Raw genomic sequence first — 26,646 nt, 5'->3', positions numbered from 1 at the left:
AGCTAGGCTTAAAATGGCCCAAATGGCCAGCTATCCTAGTAATTAGCTATGAACTTATGGCCAAAAATTGGAAATGCAATGCCCAAATAGGTAAGAACTATTTTGCCAAATTAAACAACCAATTCAGGAGACTAATTAAGTCTACCAAAGCAAAACATGAGGCAAATGTAGCCTCCCAGGCTAAAAAACAACTATGAGGCATTTTTCAGCTATGTCTGAAAAAGGCAGTACAGAAGAATGTGCCAAACTAATTGTAAATGAAGACACCTATACTGAGCTGCCAAGAAATTCAGTTGCAGTTTTACACCACTTTCTACCCCAGGTGCCGCTCAAGAAACAATCCCAACCATATCTCCCCCAACTGTCACTAGGGAACAGGTACTCAATGCATTCTTAATGGCCACAAATGCTACATTAATGGGACTTAACAATAATCCTGAATATCTCCTTAATAGCATAAAACACAACCTATCTGGGCCAGTAGAAGCACTATTTAATCGTAGCCTTCAAATAGATTTTGTGCCATGTGAATGGAGGACTGCAGCTGTTAGCCTTCTACACAAGGGCAGGTTATACACGGACCCAGCAATCTAGTGACCTATAAGCCTGACTAGTCTTATATGTAAGGCTATGGAAAGAATAATTGTGGACATGAAAATAAATGACTTAGAAAACCTTCAGACATTGGATCCAAACCAGTTTGGTTTCATGAAGGGCTGGTCATGCTTACTCAACCTGGTGGGTTTTGCAAAGAAGGTCACCAAAGCAATGGATGAGGCCAAAATGATGCATACTGCCTACCTAGACCTGGACAAAGTATTTGACACAACAGCCCCACTTGGGCATTATAGACAGGCTCACAAAATTAGGTAGAAACCCCCATGTCACCCACGGAACAGCCAACTGGCTCACAGATAGGACACAAGAAGTCAGGAAAGGTGAGTCTACATCTACTAAAAGGACAGTCACTATCAGAGACCCTAGGAGTTAAAGCTGGGGCTGATCCTTTTTGGCATATACTGCTCTGAAGTCATGGCCAACATTAAGGGGCTCGACCTGGTTTGCAGATGATTGCAAACTAGGTGCAATTACAGAACACCCCAAAGACACAAACATCTTCCAAGAAGGCCTGACACATACTAGTATCTACTGCCCAAGTCACATTTGAAAACTCAGTGCCAAAAATGCATAACAGTACCTTTCATAAAGACAACCGCCAGTGGAAATTACTTTATTGATAATATACCCCTTCAAATTAATCCTGTGGTCAGAGATTTGGGAATGCACATACACAGTGCCTTGGCCTTTGATCATCATTTGTCTACTGAAGTAAAGAAATCATTCTACAATGCATAACTCATAAGCAAGGGTATGGAGTCTAGGTCCAAAGATGACATTGTTCCATTGTACTCAACCCTCATTACACCAATTACTGAGTACAATGCTTCCTTCAGTATGTACCTGACCAGTCATATACAACAACTGCAGTATCCTCAGAAGTTTCTCTCAAAAAGAATACATGGTGTAGACAACATGTCCTACACAGGTGGCCTCAAAGCCTTATCCTTATATTCTGTTTTCTACAGACTGCTGAAGGTCAGACTATGCCTGGCCTACAAGGCATCCACTGATCCAGCTCCTATGGACCTGCTGCTAATCCACAAAACAAATGGCATTAGAAATACCTGGTCTAGGGACCTAACCCTCATCTTCAATATAAATAAGACATGTGAGAGGGACAAGAGTATGACTCAGAGACTATGCCATTTCTAGAACAGGTTTCCTGCCTGTGTGAAGCAGAGTTCCTTCAAGTGCGACTTGGATAAGGTAATGTGGAATCGTAACTTTACCTCTGGTCTGCCACCTATGTCCCTATTAGGAAGAGGAAGCTTGTAAATGCTCAGTCACCTATACCTAAGCCATACCCCCAATATAATGGGTCGTGTCAATGACTGTCAAATATATTTTGGAAGCATGGCTAGGCATTAAAAGGCCCTTTAGGGTCGTTAGCTTTGTAATGATGTAATAACCTATGAATGTATAAGAGGTCAAGTAAGAAATGTTTAATGCCCTTTCAAATTAAGCTAGCTAGGCCTGATGGGTCTGTAAGGGTCTGTGGTAGGGCCCTGTTTGTGTTGACACAGCACTACAGCCATTTTCCAACTGTCAGAGACATACACTATCTCTATGTTTAAGTTAAACAAGTGCAGAAGAGATTCAGTAAGGATATTTCTGGTGCTAATAATTAGACATCCTGATAAATTGTCTGGGCCATGAAAGTGGTGTTTTTAGTTTAGACAGTACAGCCAGGACATGTTTTTTGATGATCTTGGGGAAGGTGGTAAGTGACATGAATCTGTGGAATTTCAATTACTGTTTTTGGAGTAAAATTAACACTTTGTCTCTAAGTATGTATATTTAGGATCCCAGTGGGTAATGCTATTTTGGATCAGATTCTCACATTGCAAGGTATCATTTCTTCGTTTCATAGTGTACCTAAAGAAGAATTCATAGCTATTTTTGATTTCTAATGCTAGTTTCAGTTCATGCTCAGTTTTGGACATTCTGATGGTCATTTTTAGTTTCTTGTAAATCTTTTTTTGAATAAGTTTTTAATGTTTGCAGATGAGACTTTATTTTTTCTTTCTTTATAGATCTTAATTACAGTGGTGGACAACTAAGGTGGCATATTTTTCATTTCCCACTATATTTGGTTCTAATGGAGACATAGATCTATATGTGTTTTATGTGGGAGTAGATTTTAGATAGGGTGGGAGGTTGGTATAATTATTAAGTTGTTTACCTTATACCTTACCTTACCTTATACACAAAAGGTGCAAGGTTTGATTCTCATATGAGGTAATTGACTAGGCTTGAAATGGCTCATAAGGACAGTAGCAAATATTCAAACGAAAGCTTTGAAGGCTTAGTACTAATCTATGAACCTATGAACCTACATAAAAATAGAGGTTGAAGCTTCATTGGGAATGGTGACATTGCAAATAAACTTCATTCATTTATTTCTATATTCATTTATTTTGTTTGTTTATTAATTGGGTGAATGGTCTGGGACAGGGCCCTTTTCAGCCACAACCAAGGCCACATGGAAATAACAGTAACAATAATATTTGTAAACAGTATATTATGACAGAAAGTGACTACTGTTAACACTATGTGAGGCATAAGATAATATGCTAGAAAGATTATGAAATAGCTCTATAAGAATACAGTTTATAAAGAAACATCTAACACTCATAAAACAATTGGAAATAACATCTAAGGCATAAGACAATATATTACACATTTTATGAAATAGCTGTTATAATACAGCTTACAAAGAAAAAGACACACACACACACACACACACACACACACACACACACACACACACACGGACACACACTCACAAAGAAGAAACAAGCAAAGTATGTTTAAATACAGATTTGAATTGGTTATATACTGTAATGAGGATGAAATATAAAACAACGTTAATTAGGAAATTTAATGAGCGAGTTAACCAACTTCTCTGAAGCAGAAATCTTTGTATTCATTTCTAAGGTGATCCTTCAGTTTTTTAATTGTGAAAGATTTTCCAGCAACCTAATTCCATGAGACAATTTGTTCCAACAGGTAGGGGACAGTCTGAAGTAAGAAAAACTTGTCAAAAACAGCTAGTGAGAAAGGGATTCTTGTTAAGCTGATAGTGTCATTGTTTCTAAGCACATATTAATAGTTGTAATCCTGTAGTGCATTAGCTTGAGGTGGACAAAATCTATCATTATATAGTTTTAAACTAAGTGTATTTTGCTGTTAGATTAGTCTGACAGGAACTAGTAACCATCCACAGCACCTATTCAAAAGAATAGGGATTCTTTATTTATATACAAAAAATACCTCTTATTTATAACATGTTTACATAATTAAAAATATTTAAAAATGTGCATATAAACCGATATACAAATATACATACACATATTCATAATTTCCTTTACATAGACTCACACACTCCTTTCACAGTGCACCGCTGTCTCTCTCTCTCTTCCACTGCACCAGGCTCCGATGAATGTGAGTCGCTTTGAGCCTCCTGTCACATAGCCCCTTGCATCCTGGGTGGTGCTATTTGCAGACTGGCATCCCCACAGTGCTGGGTGAAGTACAGGAGGCCAACCCAATGCCCTGGTCTGGCCCCAGCTTTGAGATGCCACTGCAGCCCTATCTCCACTTCTGTGGAGACTGGGAGGATGTGATTGCAGACCTGGATTCCTGGGGTGGCCTTCAGCTCACCCGCACTGACAGCCAACTTCCCTGGCTGGCCCCGGGTGCAAGATGCCATTATGGCCCTATCTCTGCTCCCCTGGGGGTTGGGAGGACAAAATCGCAAACCTGGCTTCCCAGGGTGGCCCTTGGCCTACTCGCACTGAAGGCCGACTCTCCCGGCTGGCTTCAGCTATGAGACCCATGGCAGCCCTATCTCCACTACCTGGGGGCTGGGAGGATGGGAATTGCAGACCTGGATTCCCAGGGTACCCTCCACCCACATTGACAGCCAACTCTGCCAGCTGGCCTCGAGTGTCAGATGCCACCAGTGGCCCCATCCCCCTTTGGAGGGAGTCTGTGGGATCGACACCTGGATCTGGCTTCCCAGGTTGGCCCTTAACCCACTCCCAGGAACTGCACATCCGCTGTCACTATTGGGATGACCCTTAACTTCGGGTACATCATTTTCAGCCCCCCTCTATGCCTGCATGAGTTTTGGCTATCTGGAATCAGCTACCAGAGAGGCAACACGAAGGGGTGAACAGGGACCTCCATCTAAGCTGGAGGTCTTGCTACTGGGAAATGCTCAGACTATGCTCACTGACAGACCCCCACCTCCTCCATCAACCAAAGTCCTACCGACAATCTGGATGAAAGCAAGGAGGGGCATGGGGCAGGCCGGACAAGGACAGGTTCCCCCTCCCCCTCAACTGCCACAAAAGCTTGGCTCAAGGGCTGACTTTCAATAGATCACAGCGTTTTGCTGCTCTGCTATGTACGAAAACCTGAACCAGAATCAGGTAATCTATGAATGATTTAGCACCCAGTTCCCCATGAAAATGCACTGCACTGCTGGAGAGAGGTGTCCCCCTTCCATCCATGCTCCAACCCAGTGACGAGTCCTCCTTGCCGACCTTGCGAATGGCTATCCCTAGCCAACTGGAGATCCACAGCTCTGCAGTATCATTACGTTTAGGTGGGATTCTGACTTAGAGGCATTCAGTCATAATCCCACAGATCGTAGCTTTGCACCACTGGCTCCTCAGTCAAGCACATACAGCAAATGTCTGAAATCGTGGTTCCTCTCATACTGAGCAGGATTACTATCACAACAACACATCATCAGTAGGGTAAAACTTACCTGTCTCACTATGGTTTAAATCCAGCTCACGTTCTCTCTTAATGGGTGAACAATCCAATGCTTGGTGAATTCTGCTTCACAGTGATAGGAAGAGGTGACATTGAAGGATCAAAAAGTGGTGTCTATGAATGCTTTGCCACCAAAAGTCAGTTTATCCTTGTGGAAACTTTTTTGACACCTCCTGCTTAAAACCCAAAAAGCCAGAAGGATCATGAGGCTCCACTTTCACAGTCTGTACTGACACTGAAAATCAAGATCAAGTGAGTTTTTGCTTTTCTGATCCACTGAAGGTTTCCGTCCTCCCTGAGCTTGCATTAAAACACCTGCATTACTCTTTCACAGGTGTACCACACCAGTCAAACTCCCCACCTGACTCTGTCCCCAGAACAGGTTGAGCCTGGCTGCTTCAAGCCAGAAGCGACAGCCCCAGCGAGGCTCGTCCCCTCTGCCTCACCAAGTAAGTGAAAAATTATAAGAATAGTGGGATTTTACCAGGACTGAGCCCTCCCACTTATTCTACACCTCTCATGTCTCCTCACAATGCCAGACTAGAGTCAAGCTCAAGAGGGTCTTCTTTCCCTACTGATTCTGCCAAGTCTGTTCCCTTGGCTGTGGTTTTGCTAGATAGTAGGTAGGGAGAGTGGACATCTCATTCATCCATTCATGCATGTCATTAATTAGATGAAGAGGCATTTGACAACCTTAAGAGAGTCATAGTTATTCATGCCATTTACCCAGACTTCATTGAATTTCTTCAGTTTGACAGTCAGAGCACTGGGAAGAAATCACATTGCATCAACACCTGTCTTGGGCCTTCTTGATGGTTTGTTTTATTTAAATAGTCAGACTCCCCTGGTCTGTACTAGTTCTAAGTCAGTTGCTAGCTGCCAGACAATGTGGGATACCAGTCAGGAATGGTACCCACCACAGCCAGGGTGATCCACAGGAAAGGCCGAGTGCATGTCTAGAATAGCCACTACCATTCCTCCAGTGGCAAGGGGGTGATTACTGCTCCAGCTGCAGTATGTTTCCAGCCCCACTTCTCACCTGAGTCTGACTGACACAGCCCTTAGAGCCAATCCATATCCTGAAGTTACAGATCTGGCATGACGATTTCCCTTACCTAAATTGTTCTAACATGCCCAAGGCTGTTCACATTGGAGACTTGCTGCAGATATGGGTACAGCCCGGGGTGAGACTTAGACCCTCTCCCTCAGATTTTTTAGGGCTAGTGAGAGACCTGTTAGTGCCAGATTGGTAACACTTTCCAGGGCACAGGCCCCTCTCTTGGGGTGAACTCATTCTAGGGTGCCCTGTCCTTTACAAAGAAAAGACAACTTTCCCAGAGGCCTCCATCAGCTTCTCCAGGATCATGTGTGTCACTGCACTAGATGTCATGAGGTGCCCTTCTCTGCCACTCCAGATTCAGGGATCTACATCTGACTCCCTTTCAATCAGCTCAGAGTGATGAAGGCCTTCACCCATCCCTTTGGAAAGGTGCTCGCCTATCTCTCAGGACTGAATGACCCATGTTCAACTGCTGTTCACATGGAGCCATTCTCCACTTCAGCCTTCAAAGCTTTCGTTTGAATATTTGCTACTACCACTAAGATCTGCACCAGCGGTGGCTCGACCTGGGCCCTCACCCTGAGCTTCAGTGCCACATTAGTGACCCTCCTAGGAATTCATCGTGGCACAGCCCCTTTGGCTCCCAGCACTGGCAATGGCTGGATTTGGGCCTGACACCCCAGCACCATCCATTTTAAGGATTAGTTGATTCAGCATGTGAGTTGTTACACACTCCGTAGTGGATTCCGTCTGTCATGGCCACCATCTTGTTGTCTATATCAACCAACACCTTTTCTGTGGTCTGATGAGGGTTGGTATTGGGTGCCTTAACCCAGCATTTGTTTAATTCCACAGTACCAGTTCTGGTTACCAAAAGTGGCTCACTGGGCACTCATGTTCCACGCTTGGCTCCAAGCCAGTGAGTTGGGCTTCTTACCCATTAACAGTTTGAGAATTGGTTGAGATTGTTTCAGCTCCAAGATGTCTAATCATTCACTTTGCCAGCTAAAACTGTGTCCACCAAGTGCCAGCTATCCTGAGGGAAATATCTGAGGGAATCAGTGACTATACTCAGGTTGGATGACTGATTTGCATATCAGGACTGGTACAGACCTCCACCAGAGTTCCCTCTGGCTTAACCCTGCCCAGGCATAGTTCACCATCTTTTAAGTCCCATCAAGTGCACTCACGCTCCACCTCCCCGACAGGACAAGATGAGATGGGCCGGTGGTGCACCCACGCATGGGCCAGGGGGATACCACCTACGCCAGTGTGCATCAGCCCTCACTTTAACTGTACTGAGGGGTCACCTGCCCACCCTCAGACTCATGCACATGTTAGATTCCTTGGTCCATGTTTCAAGATGGGACGGATGAGACACCAATGTCACAGCACACCCCAGGTACCCAAGGTGAGTCTGGCAGTGGGTTACAGTTGGGCCGCACTGAGGACAGTCTTGCCAGGAGCCAGGGGACTGTGAGGATGGGGTGGGGGTGGAGGCAGTCATCTCTCATGAACCCAGGTATGACGAGAGCTGATACCATAGGCTGTAAGACTCCCCTCTGTGGAAGAAGCCACCTTCTTTGTGGCCTTCCCAGCTAATTCAGAGCCAGTCATGGCACACTGCCATGGAGGAAGTGCACCTGATGGCAGCTGATGTGCCCAGAGATGGTTCTCCATCCCCAGGGGGGGATTCACCTTGAAAGGGTGGCCGACACAAATGCCGAGTTGAATCTTCAGGGTGGACAGAGTGGATTCCCATCTGTTTACCTCTCAATGGTTTCACACCCTCTTGAACTCTCTCATCAAAGTTCTTTTCAACTTTCCCTTATGGTACTTGTCTGCTATCAGTCTTGTGCCAGTGTTTAGTCTTAGAGGGAGATTACCATCCACTTTGGGCTGCATTCACAAATAACCCGACTCCGAGAAGACCGGATCCCAACACACCTACGGCCACCACCAACCTCACACCATCCGTAGGTTGGGCCTACATCACAAGGACTTGGATCCCTTGGGAAATGCTGTGGAGATGGACATCTGTACCCCACATTTCCCTGCGCCCATTGCCCAGGTGGGGATTCGGCACTGGGCTCTTCCCTCTTCACTCGCCATTACTGAGGGAATCCTGGTTTGTTTCTTTTCCTCTGCTTAGTAATATGCTTAAATTCAGCAGGTAACCGTGTTTGAACTGAGGTCGCATTATGAGCATGGTCACGGGAGGGCAGGCAGTTGGCAGGGGTCATGGAGTTGGACGGATGTGCCTCCCCTACCACTGGACTCTGGGCAGCAGAGGAGGCATGATGCCACATTGGTGGGCAGGAATTGGGTGGGCAGACATGGGGCCACACCCACCAGCAGGGCAGCTGAGGGGCAGTACCACTGACAGCCTCCAGTGGTGGGCAGGATACATGCCTCTTCCCTCCTGAGCACAACACTGGCAGGCTTCCCAGCTTGGGGAGGCAGAAACTCTTTTTCTCTGTCCACATCTCACCAGGGCTAATGGGGGGCCAGCTATGGGCTTGCTTGATGCCCCAGCCATGCCCTCATTGGGGACAGGACACCCCTAGGAGATGGAAGGCATGATGACCCTCAGACATGCATAGCTCTGGAAGTAACACGGAGCTGCAATGTGCGTTCAAAGTGTCAATGATCAATGGGTCCTGCAATTTACATTAGTACTCACAGCTAGCTGCATTCTTCATCAGTGCACTAACCAAATGATCCACTGCTCAGAGTCATATAGTTATCACTCAGTCATCGTGGGCACCACTGCCAACATGGCATTGCACTGAGAGTTGAGCAAGGAAGGTTTCACGGGAGTCATGGGTCACAGACTGGGGTTACTGGTCTTGCACCATGGGATGGCATGGAGTCCTGTGGTGGCTGGCATGTGGCTGAACTGCCAACCTTCTGGGTCTTCCTGTAGATAAAGTTTGATTGCCTTCTCAGTGCACTGCTGGGTTGTGATCAACTCCAGTGGGGCCAATCTGAGAACCTCACTAAACCAACCAATTGGTAGTAGTGATGGGTGGTGTATATGAAGGGCAGGGACTTAATCATCATGAGCTTATGACCTGCACTTACTGTGAATTCCTCGATCATGGGGAATAACTGCAATCTCCAGTACCTATCATGAATGGGGTTCAGTGGATCACCCAGACCTGTTGACCAAGGGTAGGCACATGCTGATCCATTCAGTGTAGCATGCATGCATCCCAGGATGTCTAAGGTCATCACAGACCTGTTATTACTCAATCATTATGTGGCTGAAAGCCAGTTGTCTCGCTATGAAGTTGGAGATGACATTATGAGGCTGCATAACTAGTTAGCATGGCAGAGTCTCATTTGTTGTTGGACTTAACCAAACAGATTGCTCCGCCAACTAAGAATGGCCATATACCACCCCTCACAGAATCAAGAGTGAGCTATCAATTTGTCAGTCCTTTCCATGTCCAGGCCAGCTAAGGTTTCCCATGTTGAGTCAAATTAAGCCGCAAACTTCACTCCTGGTGGTGCCCATCCACCAGTTCCTTTAAGTTTCAGCTTTGCAACCATACTCCCCCTGGAACTCAAAGACTTTGGTTTCCTGGAAGCTCCCAACTGAGTCATGGGAATAACACCAACAAATCTCTAGTCAGCATTGTTTATGGTCAGAACTAAGATGGTATCTGATTGTCTTTGAACCTCCAACTTTCGTTCTTGATTAATGAAAACATTCTTGGCAAATGCTTTCACTTTCATTCATCTTGCGCTAGTCCAAGAATTTTACCTCTAGTGGCACAATACGAATTCTCCAGTTCATCCCTCTTAATCATGGCCCCAGTTCTGAAAACCAAAAAAACAGAACCTGAGTCCTATTCCATTATTCCTAGCTGAACCAGCCTGCTTTGAACACACTATTTTTTTTTCAAAGTAAATGCTTCGGACCCCTGGGACACTCAGTTAAGAATATCAAGAGATCGCTGAGAGGCAGAGGCTAGAACAAGTGGTAGATCACCTCACCGGACCTCCAGCCCAATCTTTGAAAAAATCTGTACAGAGATTCTGTATAACTTTTTTTTTTACTGTTTTACATTTCAAAAACAGGTGTTCCATACTTCCCTGTTCTTGAAAATGTAAACATATTTTATCACTTTTCTTTTTATACATCATATATTTTTTTTACTAGCAATTTGTCTATTATCAATCACCACAAAAATTTTAACATTCTATTTTCTGATTGGTCCATTTGTTTCTTATTTTTATAGCTTTCATTTTTTTCATCTGTTCGATTTTCCCTTGGTTTTACATAGTAATGTTTTATCATTACATTCTTATACAATATGTTTCTATATTTTTCTATATCATCAATTTTTATTTCCCACAAAAAATAGTTTTTCTTGGTAACATTCTATTTCTTCATTCAACCATATTTATACTTATACAATTTTACTATTAATCTCTCAGCTTTTTCACTTATCCAGTTTAACACTTTGTAAAAATTCAGTGAAGCAGCATATACCATTTCTTTTACATATTGTACTACACTATTCATAATCTTTTCATGAGTTCTTTCAATTTTTACTTTTACCTTTTTATTTCTCTCATTACACTACCATCTTCCTTTACTAATCTGCTTAAGTAACTCAATACTTCTCTTTTTCCTTGTAAAAAATATCTTTGCTTATGTAACAATTTGTGTATTTTTACTTGATTTCTTTCATATAATTCTTTTTCTTTGTCAAAGTACTTTCTATCATTTTACATTCTTCAATGTAACTGAACCATAAAAACATACATTACAACTTTTTATACAATGATGACAGGCAGTTACCTACTAATATCAATATTTGTGTTAGTTAAGCAATTCTCAATAGTAATATGCAATTATATTAATTTACAAGAACAATAAATAAGTCACTTATCCACCCTTTGGATATGATTAAACTCCTGAAAATACACTAACTATATTGCTTCAAGTCTACTTTGATTTACAGTCACTAGACTGGAACCCATAGGGGAAAAAGGATTAGATAAACCATTAAAGCATTTCAAGCTCTCTCCAGTGTTTTTCATCTGAATAGTCTGGCAGCATCAAAAACAGTCACGTTTCAATTAACAATACTTAGACTTAAAACAGTCTGTTCATCTTTGGAATATATGTTATATTTGGGGCTTCCAACTTTGTTAGGGATAGTAGTCTGCAGTAAAGCCCAATACCTTCAACCATCTATTCTGACAATATTTATTCATTTTGATTTTGTTTACCAAGTTTGCCCAGTTGGGTTTAGTCAAAAGAAAAAACACTTTCAACTGAGGCCTGGGGAGAAAAACTGCAATACTGCAAACATTTTTAAACCAATGTTAATAATATATATGAACAGACATTAAGTAATATATGTTAACAAATAAACATATATCTGCTAATTAGGTTACACTCACTACTACAGCATACAAGATACTTTTGCATTTATAGATATTGAACATTGAGCATTTGAAGAGATGTATTAGTGGGTTTGCCAAATAGATAATAGATCATGCGACTAATGCTTAAACATTCAAAGACATGGAGGTGATGGAAGGAACTTGGTAGGGAAAAAAAATTTTAATATTGTAGTTAAGATATGGGGTGTAAAGCAGGTTCAAGGATGATTGTATTTATGGCTATCATAATGTATATATTTGAAGTAAAGAGGTGGGGGTGAATAGCATCATAAAGCTATGTATATGGCTGGGAGAGGCTGGTAAAACTAAACAGTTATTGATGAATAATGGTTGCGAGGCATCAGATTCTGAATGAAGACAAATGGCTTGATGATATAGCAAGCTAAGGATATCAGTGGCATTTACCCTGGAGATATATAGTAGCAGATCCAATCATTTGATAAGTGCAGTTTTAATTATGTTTTAAATGAGTTTGCATTCTGAATGGATTTCTGTGATAATGAAATGTGGTGCTATAGTTTATATACACTATTTGAATTTATTGAGTCATCTGCAGTATTAGATGATTTGGTTATGGTGATTACCGATTTTTCTCTAGGCTGTAATATTTATTGGGGAGTAATGTATCAATCTGTTAAGGCCTGGGCAATTTTATGGATCATACAGAAATCTGTGTATTGTCGTTAGCTGAGAAAGAGATAAGTGTTGCAGTAGCTCTAATTTATTCTCTGAATCCTGGGCAGTGGTGTGTCTTATTGTGTAGTTGACTGCAGATTTGGCTATTTGATTATAACGTTGTTCAAATTTGGAAAGTTGTGAGACGTGAAGATTAATGAAGATTAAGATAGCATAGAGGAGAGATGGCAATAAGAAAGTAGAGACTCTATGTTTTCTGGCTATTTCAGTGAGGTATGTTTTACTCTATATAATGTACCAGCTTTTGATGATTTTTTTAACCATGTGTGCTGCATGGAGGTTGAATTGCAACTTGATGACACCTATAAATTGTGTGAGGTTTATATGTTCTATCATGGTGGTGCTGACAGAGAGGACAGTGAAAAGTGATGTTTTGGTAGAGATGTGTTTTAGGATAGATAGAACTAATTTTTTTTCAGGGCTTAGTAATAGTTGTGACTTATTTAGCAATGTTTAAATCAATAAGATGGTCTGTTGTGTAAGGTCTTGGAGTTCAGAGAGAGATTTGGCAGAGCAGTTGAGGGTTGAGTCATCAGCATCTATGGTATCTATAATCTTAGGTGCTATGACAATTATGGTAGGCAAAATAAAACTCATTCTCATGATTGCATCATTTGACCTTTTCAAGTCAATATATATTCTTATACTATAATTTTTTTAATGTCTGGAACCACTGGGGTACACCATTTGGTCAGTTCAGTTATTCTCCCAGTCACTTAAAATGCCTGCATGCATCTGAGTTTTGCCTCTAGTTTGGAGAGTACAGGAAATGACATACTTCTGGATGTGGTCAGGGCATAGAGGACAGCATTTGGCTTTAATTTTGTCTTAACTGGCACACAGTTAAGCAGACCAACTTCACTAAACATATCCACATTAATATTGTTTATTCAATTATTCAGCCCAAAGTCACATGTTACAATCCTACTGGACATATTATTAATATATGGACGTTTCAGCACATAAAGGCAGAACACATACTTCTACCTTTTACACTCAGACATTGCTAGGAGTCTACCATTGCATTTGATTTTAGCTGCAGGGCTACGTATTTCCATTTCTGCTTCACTCATCAGCAGACATTCCAAGATACATCTCTATAAATTGCACATTATGTCAGAGCTGAGGAGTAGCTCAGGTGGGGAGAAGGGAGCAGTTACCCTGGAAGCAAAGTGTTAGGGGACACAATTGGGAGATGTATATTGGAAAATGAATGCCAATAGAGCACTACTGGTCAGGGTTGAAGTTCTCCAGTGTTCTGTGTATGATATTTACACTGTTACAAGATATTCGCTGCATTTGTAGCAAGTTTCTTGCTTGCTATTCACTCAAAGGAGAAAAAGACATTTTTGTTTTGGTTTTCAACTTTGAATTTAATGGTTGGGGGCATCAGATTGTGGAGCTGCACAGGCCACCAGAAAACCTACCTACAGTTCTATGCCAGAGGAACAGTGGGTCTTATATCAATCATAAAACCTATTGGGTTTCCATGAATTGGGAGTTAGACTTGCAAGTCTGATAGAGTGTTTATCATATCAGCCACTGAACCAACAATAAATACTTCCTCACCACTTTTCTCAGTTTTATTCTCAGTAGCAAATTCTTTCACTAGTTCACTTTCACAAATGACAGTAAAATGCCCATTTTGTTGCCTCTCTTACATCTTCTGTTACATGCAGCACACTGATTTGATTCGACATATAAGTGGTTACACCTCACGCAGTTACCTAGCTTACATTAAATCTGCTTCACATGCACATACCTACCTTTCTTATCATGCTTTCTACTGAATTTGATATTTACTTTGTGATTTACCTGTCATACATCATTAGCTGATTTCATACTAACACTTTCTGTCTTCATTAGTTCAATCACTTTAACAATCTGCATTGCCTTTTCAAATGTTAAATTTACTTCTAGCTGTAACATTTGAGACACTCAGTCTTGCAGTACATGTAGAGGGTTAAATCCATGACTATGGCCTAAGCAAGGAGCAAAGACAAAAAAAAAAATAAATAAATAAACATTTGCGACACTTTTGTATCGGACAGCCCAATCACTGTTCTGGTACCTGACAAAAGTTTCAAAAAAGTTTGTCCTTTCATAAATAACATTTACTTTTGGCACAAACTGTTCGCTTTGTTTACTTATTGACTCACAGGTAATAGTCTGTCCCTCAGAAAATGAAAATGAATAGTAAATTAATTCCACTTCTTTTTCCATAGCATAAAGTAACCTGTTTACAGGCATTTCTTTATTGTATGTATCCAGTTTGGCTGCAATTAAAAAAAATGTGCAAACTGCTGACTTTATAATTACTAGGGGAATGGCATCACAAAGCTAAACAGTTCTGGTGTGTTAAACTTAGCCATTTTCTGTAACTGGTTATTTTAGGTTGCAAGGCTAATAATCAGTGATATTACTTTATTGTAAAGTAAAATTGCTGTTTTTCAGTAAAAGGGGTGATTGCGGGCTCTGTAGTATGAATTTGGCTGTTTGGCATGGGTTTTTTGGGTTATAAATGACATTTTGCTGGTTCTTTATATAAAAATATATCCTTGTTCTCTCACATAGTATAAAGTAAAGCATTTACATAGATTTCTTTATTTTCCTTATCCAGTTGTTCTGCAATTCAAAAAGGTGCAAACTGTTGCCTTCATAATGGACAGGTGAATGGATTTACAAAGCTAAACAGTTCTGGTGTGTTAAAGTAGGTCCTTTTCTGTACATTTTTACTTGTTTTAGGCTGCAACGCTGGAAATCAGTAAAATGCCTTTATTCTGAGGGAAGCTTGCTGGTTTTCAGTAAATGAGGGTTACTGTGGACTCTGTGGCATAAATGTGGCTGTTTGGCATGCTTTTTGGGGTTAGAATGGCCTTTTGCTGGTTCTTTATAAAAAAGTATATCCCAGTTCTGCCACAATGATCACCAATGGTTACTCGGCCATCTTGTTCCTCAGTGTTAAGAATGGCAGTACACACCAGTGTTTACAGTGGACCAGCAACTTTATTCGCTCACAAAATGGTAGTATAGCAGAAAGGCAGTTAACAGCTTCATCACACATCTCCAAATCTGCAACTGGTGCACCAGTCTCGAGGCATTATGGAAATACAGAGCTCTTAAAGCAGCAGAGCTATATCACAAACTCACAGACCCTTATTTATTTATAGATAGATTGATTGATCGATTGCTTTTGTTTACCAGGAAAGTCCAACTGGGTATTGAGCCCATTTTCAGCAGAAGCTTGGGGAGAACGGTCCCAATCTACAAACAACAGTAATAGACTAAGTGACACTAACATTTGAAAGGAAATATATACGAGTCTTTTCAACATTTTTTCAAAAGAAGGAGAACTCCATTTCAAGTTTGCTAAAGTATGCAGACAGCCATCTTGTTTCCATTTTCCATAGGAAGCAATATGTCTTACAAGAGGCATAGCGGTAATAGAGCCAGAGTTGAAAAAAAGAAGACATGGGTAGCTGAGGGTGAAATAATAGAACAAAAGGTGACAAAGAGAGTGAGTTAGTGTACAGGTAGGGGAAGGATATGGAGGGAGCTGATCAGGGATGAAGCTTAAGAGGAGTGATGTGCTAATCTGGTGCAGCACATTTGCAGAACAAAGAGTAAGACTTTAGGTATAGTTTGAATGACTTTAGTGAACAGTCTTGTTTTACTGTTATTGCAGTTCTGAGTTTTTGACACTTGATAGGAGACAAGAGAACAGCCAGCAGAAACTACAGCAGATTCTGATGTGTATAGAAGGCCTTTGTCAGAAGACCACAAGCTTCTTGTCAGGTTGTATGGTTTTACAAGGTTGGCTAGAGACAGACAGTCATTTGGTTTGTTTATTAGATTGTGGATAAGAGGAAGTTGGGAGCATGTGAGCTGGTAAGGATAACAGGAAGTTGGGAGTATGTGAGCTGGTGAGGTAGTTCAAGACAGTGGTGGTCTCTGAGGGCCAAATAGTGCAGTGGAGGTTGGTTTTAAATTTTACGACCTTATTGTAATGGTAGCGTTGTCACCTCACAGTAAGATGCTGTCCGGTTCAACTCTCAGCTAGACCATCTTCTGCGTGGAGACATGCGTGAATGAGTGTTCCTTCATTGAAGGTTGTGCATCAGGGCTGGCAACTCGGCAAGTAAAAATCAACTGCCAATCATTAGCGGACCGGAGTTTCGCTGTGGCGACCCCTAACCGGGAAATGCCGAAAGACACAACAACATTGTAGTACTGCTCAAGTTTATTTAGTTGAGTTAGCTGGATGTTTGCCAGTACTGGTGCTGAGTAGAGGAGAATAGGCAATAGAAGGGTAGTGGTGATAGGACATCTTGCAATGTTAGACAGATACAGTGTTGCACAGTATAGAGTGATTAGTGTTGGGTGAGTTTTTTTCACTGTATGTTGTATGTGGACATCAAACTTTAGGTTTTCGTCTGTATAATTCCTAGTTGTTTGGCTTGTGTGATCATTTCCATTTTGCTATCAATGGAAAAGGTAACAGCAAGGGACTCTTTCTTTATTCCATGGTGTTTAGGGATGAAGCGAATTAGTTTTGTTTTGTTAGGGATTAGGAATACCTAGGAGGTAGCTTGCCAGTTTTCTATAGAAGCGGGGAAGTCCTGGGTCAGTTTCTGTAGGGAAACAAAACTGTTGCTGAACAAGTGATGGTAGAATTGCCTACATACTGTACTAAGGTAGCATTCTTTCTGTTCAGATCAAGGTCATCAGCAAAAATGCTAAACAGGATAGGACCCAAACTGCAGCAGAGAGAAAGGATGATATGTCAGTGAGGCATTTTACTGCATGCAGGCTGAGAGGTAAGTAGAATACCAGGAGAGAGAAGAATTGTCAAGGCCTAGATTGGAAAGTTTTTGTAAGAGCATAGAATAGGAGACAGTGTCAACAACTTTGGATAAATCAAGAAAGAGAGGCTCAAGTTTATCATCATTTCCTTTTGGGTGGTTGCAATGGTGAAGAGGTTAGTGTTTTCACTTTACAGCAAGAGATTCTCCAGTTCAATTCTCAGCTGGAGTGTCTTCTGTGTGGAGTCTGCATGTCTGCCCTGTGGTCATGTGGGTTTCCTTTAGGTGCTCAGGTTTCCTCCCACATTCCAAGGACATGCAGTAGTGGATTGGACACACTAAATTGGACGTATGTGCGAGTGCGTGTGTGAGTGAGTGGTACAGATGAACTACTGCAGCAGAGCTAGCCACATGATGGCATAAACCTTGGCCTGAGATGACTGTTACTATTAAAGTGACACCCCAACCCCATGTGCAAAAATGGGAAAAAAAGGGGTTGAGGATGGATGGATGGATTATGTAAAACCAGAATAATTTGGGGGGTTTATAATTTTTTATTTTGGAGGCTATTTTAATATTTTTGTCTAATTTAGTATGCTATTTGGCTTTGTTTCTAGGCTGTCTGAATTTCTGATACTTTGGCTGAGTTTTGTTAGTGGCCCAAGTTTTCTAAGCAGCATCTCAAGTTATGTGCTTCTGGATGGCAGATGGCAGGATTTAACAATTCTAAGTGAGCCAGTTAATTTAGGATTTTTAGGAATACATTATGGAATTGAGATAAAATGTCATTGAGAGGTAGGTGATTTAGATTAGTCCATTTATACTGTTTTAGGTATGAGGTGAACGTGTCTTTGTTGAAATTTGTGAGGTTATGAGTCACATTAAACTGAATGGTTGCTGGATTTTTGTTTGCTTTTTTATGGTGAATATAGGGAGATGGCCACTTAAAGAGTTTGAGAGGGTCCCAAAGTTACCTGGCATAGAAGTGACTATCCACTTTATGATGGTGCTCTTGTTTTTTTATTGTTGAAGTGAGAGGGAGTGATGATCAGTTTTGTTATTCCAAATAGATTTATGGTATGGGTGAGTTGGTAGTGCAGAGAGACAACCAGTCAATATTGCAGTGGGTGATGTTTATGCATACTAAACTTGGTGGACCACACTTTGCTACTTTGCCACCTAAATGATATAGGAATTAGTCCACAAGCTACTGAATTGTTCAAAGACTAACTTTTGAATTGAATTTTTAAACTCAGAATTGGCTCTCTCTGCCTATGCCTGAGCACTGCCAGGTATCCAATAGGGCTCTATATTTGCTCCACTAATCTTTTCCATTTTTGCTAAGAAGCTTCCTTTTGATCTGCCACACATACAAATACTGCTGTATACAGATGATGTGGCTCTGTACAGATCAAGTCACAACTGCTAATTCAAGACTTTATCAGACCTGCTAGTTCTCACTGAGCAGTTCAATTCCAAAAGGCTCCTTCTAAACCTCAAAGGAAGCACAAAAAACAGTGTTATTCAGTACAGTTAAAAAACTTTCCAAAATCCCAACATCCCCACTAATCAAACATCAAAATAATCACATAATAGAATCTACCGCAACCACATTCAAGTACCTTGGAATATGGATAGATCAGTCTATGAACTTTCAAAAGGGCACACACACAACAGGCAAAAAATCCCTTACTCTTCAAGACTCAAAAAATGTTCATGTCTTCTCACCACCAGACAGAGCAGCCATAGATAAGGGCATCTGTTTAACCCAACTGATTATGGATCATAGAAAAATACTACCTCTGTTCAACCCCTACCCCACATCAGGAGTATCACTGGTTCTCCCCAAATAAGGCCAAGTTATCTACAGTTAAAAAGACAGCTGACCTTCTTTTAGGCTTATTTACATTTAAACTCCTCCATCAATACACTTCTCCACCAATCACAAAACTACTTTCAAATAATATACCCTATAACTTATGAAACCAATCCAACTCAGTCCCAAACCTCCATACCCAAAATAAAACTTCGCTATACAGAACACATCTTCTTGGTTATATTTCCCAAGCTATGGCAAGCACTCTCCCCAGACAATACAGAATTCTCTAATTATGCCACATTTAGATCCCCATTTAAGGAATTATTACTACAGAGCAAATGCTGATACAGCAACGCTGGTTACATGACATGAGACTTTGGTCCCACTGCTTCACCCCTCAACCTAGTATTACTCCTCACAAACCAACCTCATTTGAATCATCATCGATAGTCTAATCATCACTTCTGTCTGCAGCTCACACTCTTCCTGTAAACCCCTTTGAACTTTAATGATTTGTACATATGAATATAGTTCCCTACCAAATAGTATGCTTGCAACATGGACTGAGCCTGCAAACACTCATTTTTGATTAGTGCTCTACTTTGGTGGGTGTGTTTGTGTGTGTGTGTGTGTGTGTGTGTGTGTGTGTGTATGTATATATAGATATATATATATATATATATATATATATATATATATACATATATATATATGTATGTATATATATATATATATATATATATATATATATATATATATGGGACTTCTTCACATCACTGAAATCCCATTTCACTGACTTTCATTTCACTGAGGCCAAATCACCTAATTTTCAAAATACTGGCAATTAATTTCACTGAATCTCATTTCACTGAATTGTAAGCCAAAGACTTGATGTGGGTTTCCATTCACCTTTGACTTGTTTGTAATAAAAAGAATTTCTGTAACTTATAGCACTGACTGTCAGAATACCAATAGTCATGTACAAAGTGGTGATGTACTGTTTTTAAATGTGGGTATGTCTCTTTACATTTGTATGGGAAGTATCTAAAGTAATATGGTGGATGTTTTATGTGTTCCCAGCCATAGTGGCAGTGTGTAGAGTACTGTAAGGCAAGTACAAGGTATATGCCCTTTCCCCCCACTGTAGTGCGATCCTGAAGTTAGCATATATAGTTAGGGGGGTGTGGGGGGCATAGCCCCCCCACTTAGTTTGGTTTTATATTGTCTGGTTTCTGTTAAGAGGGTAAGTAAGTAACTTTTAAGTTCTGGAAAAAGGTAGTCATTAGTGTTGTGAGTGTGTTTGTCTATGGTTTTCTCATTGTAAGCTTTTGATGAAATGAGATTCAGTGAAATGAGTTGTCAGTATTTTGAAATTTAGGTGATTTGGTCTCTGTGAAATGAAAGTCAGTGAAATGGGATTTCAGTAATGTGAAGGAGACCCATATATACACATACACACACAGACACACGCATACATAAATGAAAGTCACACAAATGTTTTATTATCTCAGAGGGAGAAGCACCACAAAGGTGCAGAAGTTGAAGGCAGAAAGACACAGTACCAGCATGAGAGTGGAGATGCTGATCCTTTGTCAAAGGCCTGTAACTAGGTAGTGAAAACACATCCCTGGATGCTAAAGGGAGCACTAAACAGTATCCAAAGAATAAAGGGCATGACTTTGATATTTTTATTCTAGCATTTGAAAAGGTATGTAATCAACACCAACCTGACCCAGGGGAATATATGAGGTTAGTCTGCTAATGGGTAAGGCAATACATGCTGTGTCCAAGATGTCACATGTTGATTATTGAAATTATGAATGATAAAGTTAAACAGAGTTTATTTGAATGTCTTAAACTTACTCCAGGAGTGTACAGGGAGAAATACAGAGAACATAGAAGAAAGCCAGATCAGTATGAATTACTATATTGTAGAAATATACACTTTTTCAAGAAGATGTTAAGCTAAGGGAAAAAAGCAGTCACTTCTTTGTCCAAGGAAACAAGAATATGGTTAGAATCTGCAGTGTAACACTGATGAGGAAATAAGAGAAAATGGTGACCTCTAGGTAGCCAGTACAGCACTGCTTACACAGAAAGGGGTGCCCAGATACCCAGCAGCATCACATATCAAACCTACACTAGAAGGGGCTACCCGGCACCACACATGGGTTTAAGGGAAACCATGAGGGTAGCACTAAGCCTTCACAGAATGTTGCAAGGATGAAAGGAAGTAATAATGTCTCAAGTACAGTACAAAGTCTTCGAGTAACATGTTTCCATTGTAATTAGACAGAATGTGTGTAATGTCCAAATGCACACAGCAATGGGTTAGACAGGAAAAAATATATGAGGGAGATAAAAGTGACAATACAGTACTAATCCACTGCTGCTGTTCCAAACTGTCACAGGGACAGTTACCCTATCATAGTAGAGGGTAGAGAAAGTCTTGCTATCAGGGATACTTCATCAGATTAATCTGCTGCCAAGGATGTTACTGCTACAGAGAAATACTACCCGAATGGACAGTCCATTATAGTTAAGCCATTGGAAGAACATCATTTGTGGTGCCATTAGTCATGGTTCATTTGGAATGGGAAGGGAGGTAAGAAAATAATTGAATTTGATTCTAGAAGGTGTTCCAATAGGTAATAACATAACACAGTTTCCTCACATGGTAAAGGTAAAAGAGTGAGAGAAAAAAAAAACATTGTTCATGTTTTCTGCAAACGTTGATAAAGTAGCCACTTCAGAAAAAAGAACAGCTAGGTGGCAGTAATAGACCTAAACTGGAACCACAGATGGCAGGAAATATTGGACTTCTGCTGTAAGGGCTTATTCTAGGTGAAGAAATGATTGACAGCAACAAGTCTAGATATGAGCTATAGCAGAGGCAAAGTAATGAACTTCTCTTAGAAACAGAAATAGAAGGGTTTAGACAGATTTAAGGCAGATATTGCTCTCAGACCACACTTTATTAAACTTGAAGAGATATCTAAGGGATTCCTCATCCTCAAGAGACAGAGGCTCCTTCTATACTGGAAACCATAAAGAAAGCAGGGTCCTAAAGCGGTTCTAGAGAGACAGAAGTTATGTAGCAGTTTCTACTCCCAAGATCCTATCATTAAACACTTCTGGCCACTGTCTATAATATGTATTTCTTTTAAAGACACAGAAGACGTTATTATCTTATTAATTTTCAAAAACATTACATATAGTACAATCCTCATTCATAGTACACAAATTTCAAATCTGCCAGCAAATAACTACAATATCACCGTTTATGACATTAATCAGTTTTTCTAACAGAACCAAGTTATTCCAATTACATTACTCTTTATTGCTACCATAACATACTATAATTATTTTCAACTGTTTCATACATTAGAACAAAAATAATTACAAAAAACAATTTAACTGATTTCTCAGGGGAAAAAAAAAGTCTCTATATTAGCTTCTAATATCTTCCTCTGTTTTGCAATATTTTCCACAAACTTATCTTGTATTGCTAACTGTGTTCTTATCAATATATAGAATATACGGTACCTCTCTCTATCTTGAAAGTTATTATCTGTCCTAATCTTATTTAATAAACTATATACAGTATATACAACCTTGTGCATGAAAGACTGCTCCCCTCATTTCTTTAGTCTGGATTTTGCCCCATCTTCTTTTAATCACTTTATATCCCTCATTGTATCTCTAGCAATTATTCCCCACTGCAGGAAACATTCTATCAAGCTATGCTGATGTCTAGAAGTATTTTTGAAAACATTTCCCTGCAAATATGTAAAACATCATGTCTCTTATTGCCATCACTGGAAAAAACTGCTTTGCCAAACATTCTCAGAAATATATTTAACCACTATCCTCCCACACTCCCATTTCATTCTTCCCACTTCCTCTTTACTCACTTCTTGCATTGACTTTTACAGTTTCAGAATTATTAATCCTGATATCTTCTGCTCACATTAAACTTACACAGTCTCATCTCATAATTGTTTTTTCTTGACATGTTCCTCTCGGTTCTCACTTCTGTCACCTCCCACTTAATTCTCATCCATTTTAGTTCTTCTGGATCTTCTCTCAGTGCATGGTTGTACTGGACTAAACCACCCTGTATATTAAATTACTCCCTCATTTCCTACAGATTTAGTATCTTCTCTACTTATCGTAATATTTAATGTTAGTTTGTTATGGCCTCCACCACAACATTGCTTTCTCCCACAGGCTTGTATCTAGCACCTATTAGAAGTGGATTACCATGAAAAATTAGCTGCTCTGAAGGTCGAGTCTAGTTGTGCCAATCCTGCATATCGCCAGCTGAAATGTCGAATACCGGCATTACCGACTGTCTAAACTTGCTTCCCTTCTAGATCCATGTTTAACACTTGTTCCTGGGTCTGGAGTGGTAGGGAGTTAGTGTGTTTTGTGTTATGCTCATGTATATCAGTATTCAGCATGCTGACTTTCAAGGGCAGGTTGCCGTGATATGTATACTCAAGTTTTGGAGAAGCAAGATTTTAATAGTAAACCATTAAGAAATATATGCAGATGCCCCCTTTGATTTCTTTGTACTGAAAAATCTTACTCGCTCCCGTATCACTCCAATGAGAGGGATTTTCATTTTTTCTCCCTTCACCCCCATATTCACTTCCAACCTGTATCTTGTACTCAGCCATACAGGCCTTGTTACTCCCATCTGTTTCTGTTTTGTCCTGTATAGCTTTGCCACAGATCTTGCTATCAGTGCCATTTGCACTACATTGAAATAACTTTCAGTATCTCCTATTCCTCTGAAAATACTAACCTACTTCAGTGTGCTCATGGCTTCTCACATAACTACAAAAGAAACACTTGTCCATTTTTTTTTTGAAACATTGTTTTTCTGGGAGTAGACCCGAAGGACTGGACTTAATATATCAAATGTGGCACCACATGCCACTTCAGCATTTACACTCTTTGATCTTACTCCAAATTCAGATTTTGGATTTATGCAAATTACTTGTATCAGTTCCATCTTTTTGGCATAAGACTTTTACATGACATTTTCATAGCTATCAATTAACCAAGCACCCAGATACTTTATCTCCCCCTTCCCATACCTGGGGATATTTAATCATTATTTTTTTCCCTTTGGCTAAATTAACCCTATTGCCCTGGTTTTACTTCATTTTTTTCTTGCAACTTCAAACTTCTCAAAATTGTGTAAACATTTCAAAGAGCTTTCTGAAGTCTTCAAAGGGTTTAGAAAGATAATATCATCAGCATATAAGGCCACCTTCAGTTCTGTATAAACTCATCTCTGAAATTATCAGTCGTATAACTAGGGGTTTGAGATACAAATAATGGTAAAAGTGGGAACTCATGTCTTGTTCCCATAGAAAGTTTGACAATATCTGAAAACTTGTCCATGAACTTCACCCACACCTCCCACTGTCTTTAATACCATGTATGTATGTATGTATGTATGTATGTATGTATGTATGTGTGTGTGTGTGTGTGTATATATATATATATATATATATATATATATATATATATATATATGTACACACACACACACACACACACACACACACACACACACACACACACACACACACACACACACACACCAACTGATACTGCCAACATCCTAGCAGATAGGTTCTGTGCTAACTTTACCCCCCCCCCCTCACCCCCTAAAGGGCACATCACTATACTGGAAAAATGCAAAGTTCCTGTAATCATGGCTGCACAGGTAAAAACCACACACTCCAAAGCCAAGAACACAGCATCCATGGGACCTGACAACATCTCAGGCTGCATTCTACATGAACTACAGAACAAACTGGCACCCCACCTAAGTACCATGTCCAATCATAGCCTCACCTCAGGCTTTGTGCCCACTGAATGGCACACAGCGACAGTTATCCCAGTCCATAAAGGGGGAGGCACCACAGACCCCTGGAACTACCACCCCATTAGCCTGATGAGCCTGGTCTGCAAGGCTATGGAACGTATCATCATGGAACTTGTAAACAATGACACTGGTAATCTCCAAACTCTGGACCCCACCCATTTCAGGTTTGTAAAAGGCAGATCATGCCTCCCTCCTAAACCTGGTAGACTTCTTTGAAGTGCTCACCAAAGCCATAGATGAGGGTAAGGTGGTTCACACAGCCTAGATAGATCTCGCCAAGGCTTTCAACACCATCCCCTACTCTGGAATTATAGATGGGTCCGCTCCTGTTTGGTATCTACTTCTCTGAAGTACAGGCTAACACAGAAGGTCTTTGGCTAACAAAGTTCGCAGATGACTGCAAACTAGGAGACATAATTGAAACTCCTAACAATGTGGACATCCTACAAAAGGGCCTCACTGAGATGCCTAGCGTCAAAGCCATGGCCTCAAGCTCAATGCCAAAAAGTGCATTGTCATCCCTTTTGGTAAAAACTCTGTACCCATGAACTACCACATAGGTGGTAGTCTACTTAATACTGAAAGTGTGATAAGAGACCTTGGGACACAGGTGGACAGTAGTCTCTCCTTTGATAATCACATCACCACAGTAGTCAGGAAATCCTTCTATGTGGCACACCTCATTACAAAAGGTTTCTCATCCAGGAAAAAACAGGTCATTGTTCCCCTCTACCCATCACTCATTAGACCCATTATAGAGTACAGTGTCCCTTTTGGTATGTACCTTACAAGACATCTACAACAACTGGAAAGGCCACAGAAATACCTCACAAAGAGGATCGCTGGCCTCAAACAGATGCCCTACGCAAACCGCCTCAAAAAACTCCAGCTTTACTCCATAACATATTGCCTACTCAGAGGCGATCTCTGCCTAACATACAAAGCTGTGTCAAACCCAGAGCTATTGGACATGTTCCACTTAAAGAAATCCCAATCCCTCTGAGCTACGTGCTCTAGGGACCTAAACCTTGTCACCACAATAAACAGAACATGGTGGAGGGATAGATTCCTGTCCCAGAGACTTCCCATACTCTGGAACAAACTACCTATCTATATCAAACAAAGCTCCTCATTAGCCCTCCAAGAAAAATCATGATGATTGGATGGGAGATAGAAAATTCACCCTGGAGATCACTTGTGTGGCTCTGCTCGACAGGGGCACAGGAAAATAATTTTCTTGGGTTGCGAAGGCCAGGGTACCTTTTTGGCTAGGCTTATATAGGCCCTAGGGCCAATAGCCTAGTACCTACCTATGAACCTATATATATATATATATATATATATATATATATATATATATATATATATATATATACACATAGGTTCATAGGTTCATACTAGGCTATCTGCCCTAGGGCATTTATAAGCCTAGCTAGAGTGTGTATGGCTTTCGCCACCCATATTAAATTAATTTTGCTATGCCCTTTTTCAAGATTAGTATACTGTGCCTCTGTCTAACAGTGACACAGAACTG

At 40.6% G+C, this 26,646-nt stretch overlaps 1 non-coding gene and 1 pseudogene across 1 annotated transcript; both read right to left on the bottom strand.

Annotated features, from left to right (window-relative positions):
• Positions 1-4,972: 4,972 nt before the first annotated feature.
• LOC122789525 lies at positions 4,973-8,663 on the bottom strand (annotated as a pseudogene).
• Positions 8,664-9,049: 386 nt separating this feature from the next.
• Positions 9,050-9,203, bottom strand: LOC122789532. The gene has a single exon (XR_006362843.1). It is a non-coding gene; the product is annotated as a 5.8S ribosomal RNA (ribosomal RNA).
• Positions 9,204-26,646: the final 17,443 nt, after the last annotated feature.

Source organism: Protopterus annectens, chromosome 14.part0, assembly GCF_019279795.1.
Source record: "Protopterus annectens isolate FY-2018-M chromosome 14.part0, PAN1.0, whole genome shotgun sequence".
Taxonomy (NCBI): Eukaryota; Metazoa; Chordata; order Ceratodontiformes; family Protopteridae; genus Protopterus; species Protopterus annectens.
Note: the sequence above shows the minus strand (reverse complement) of the source record. Positions and strands in the feature narration are given on the sequence as shown.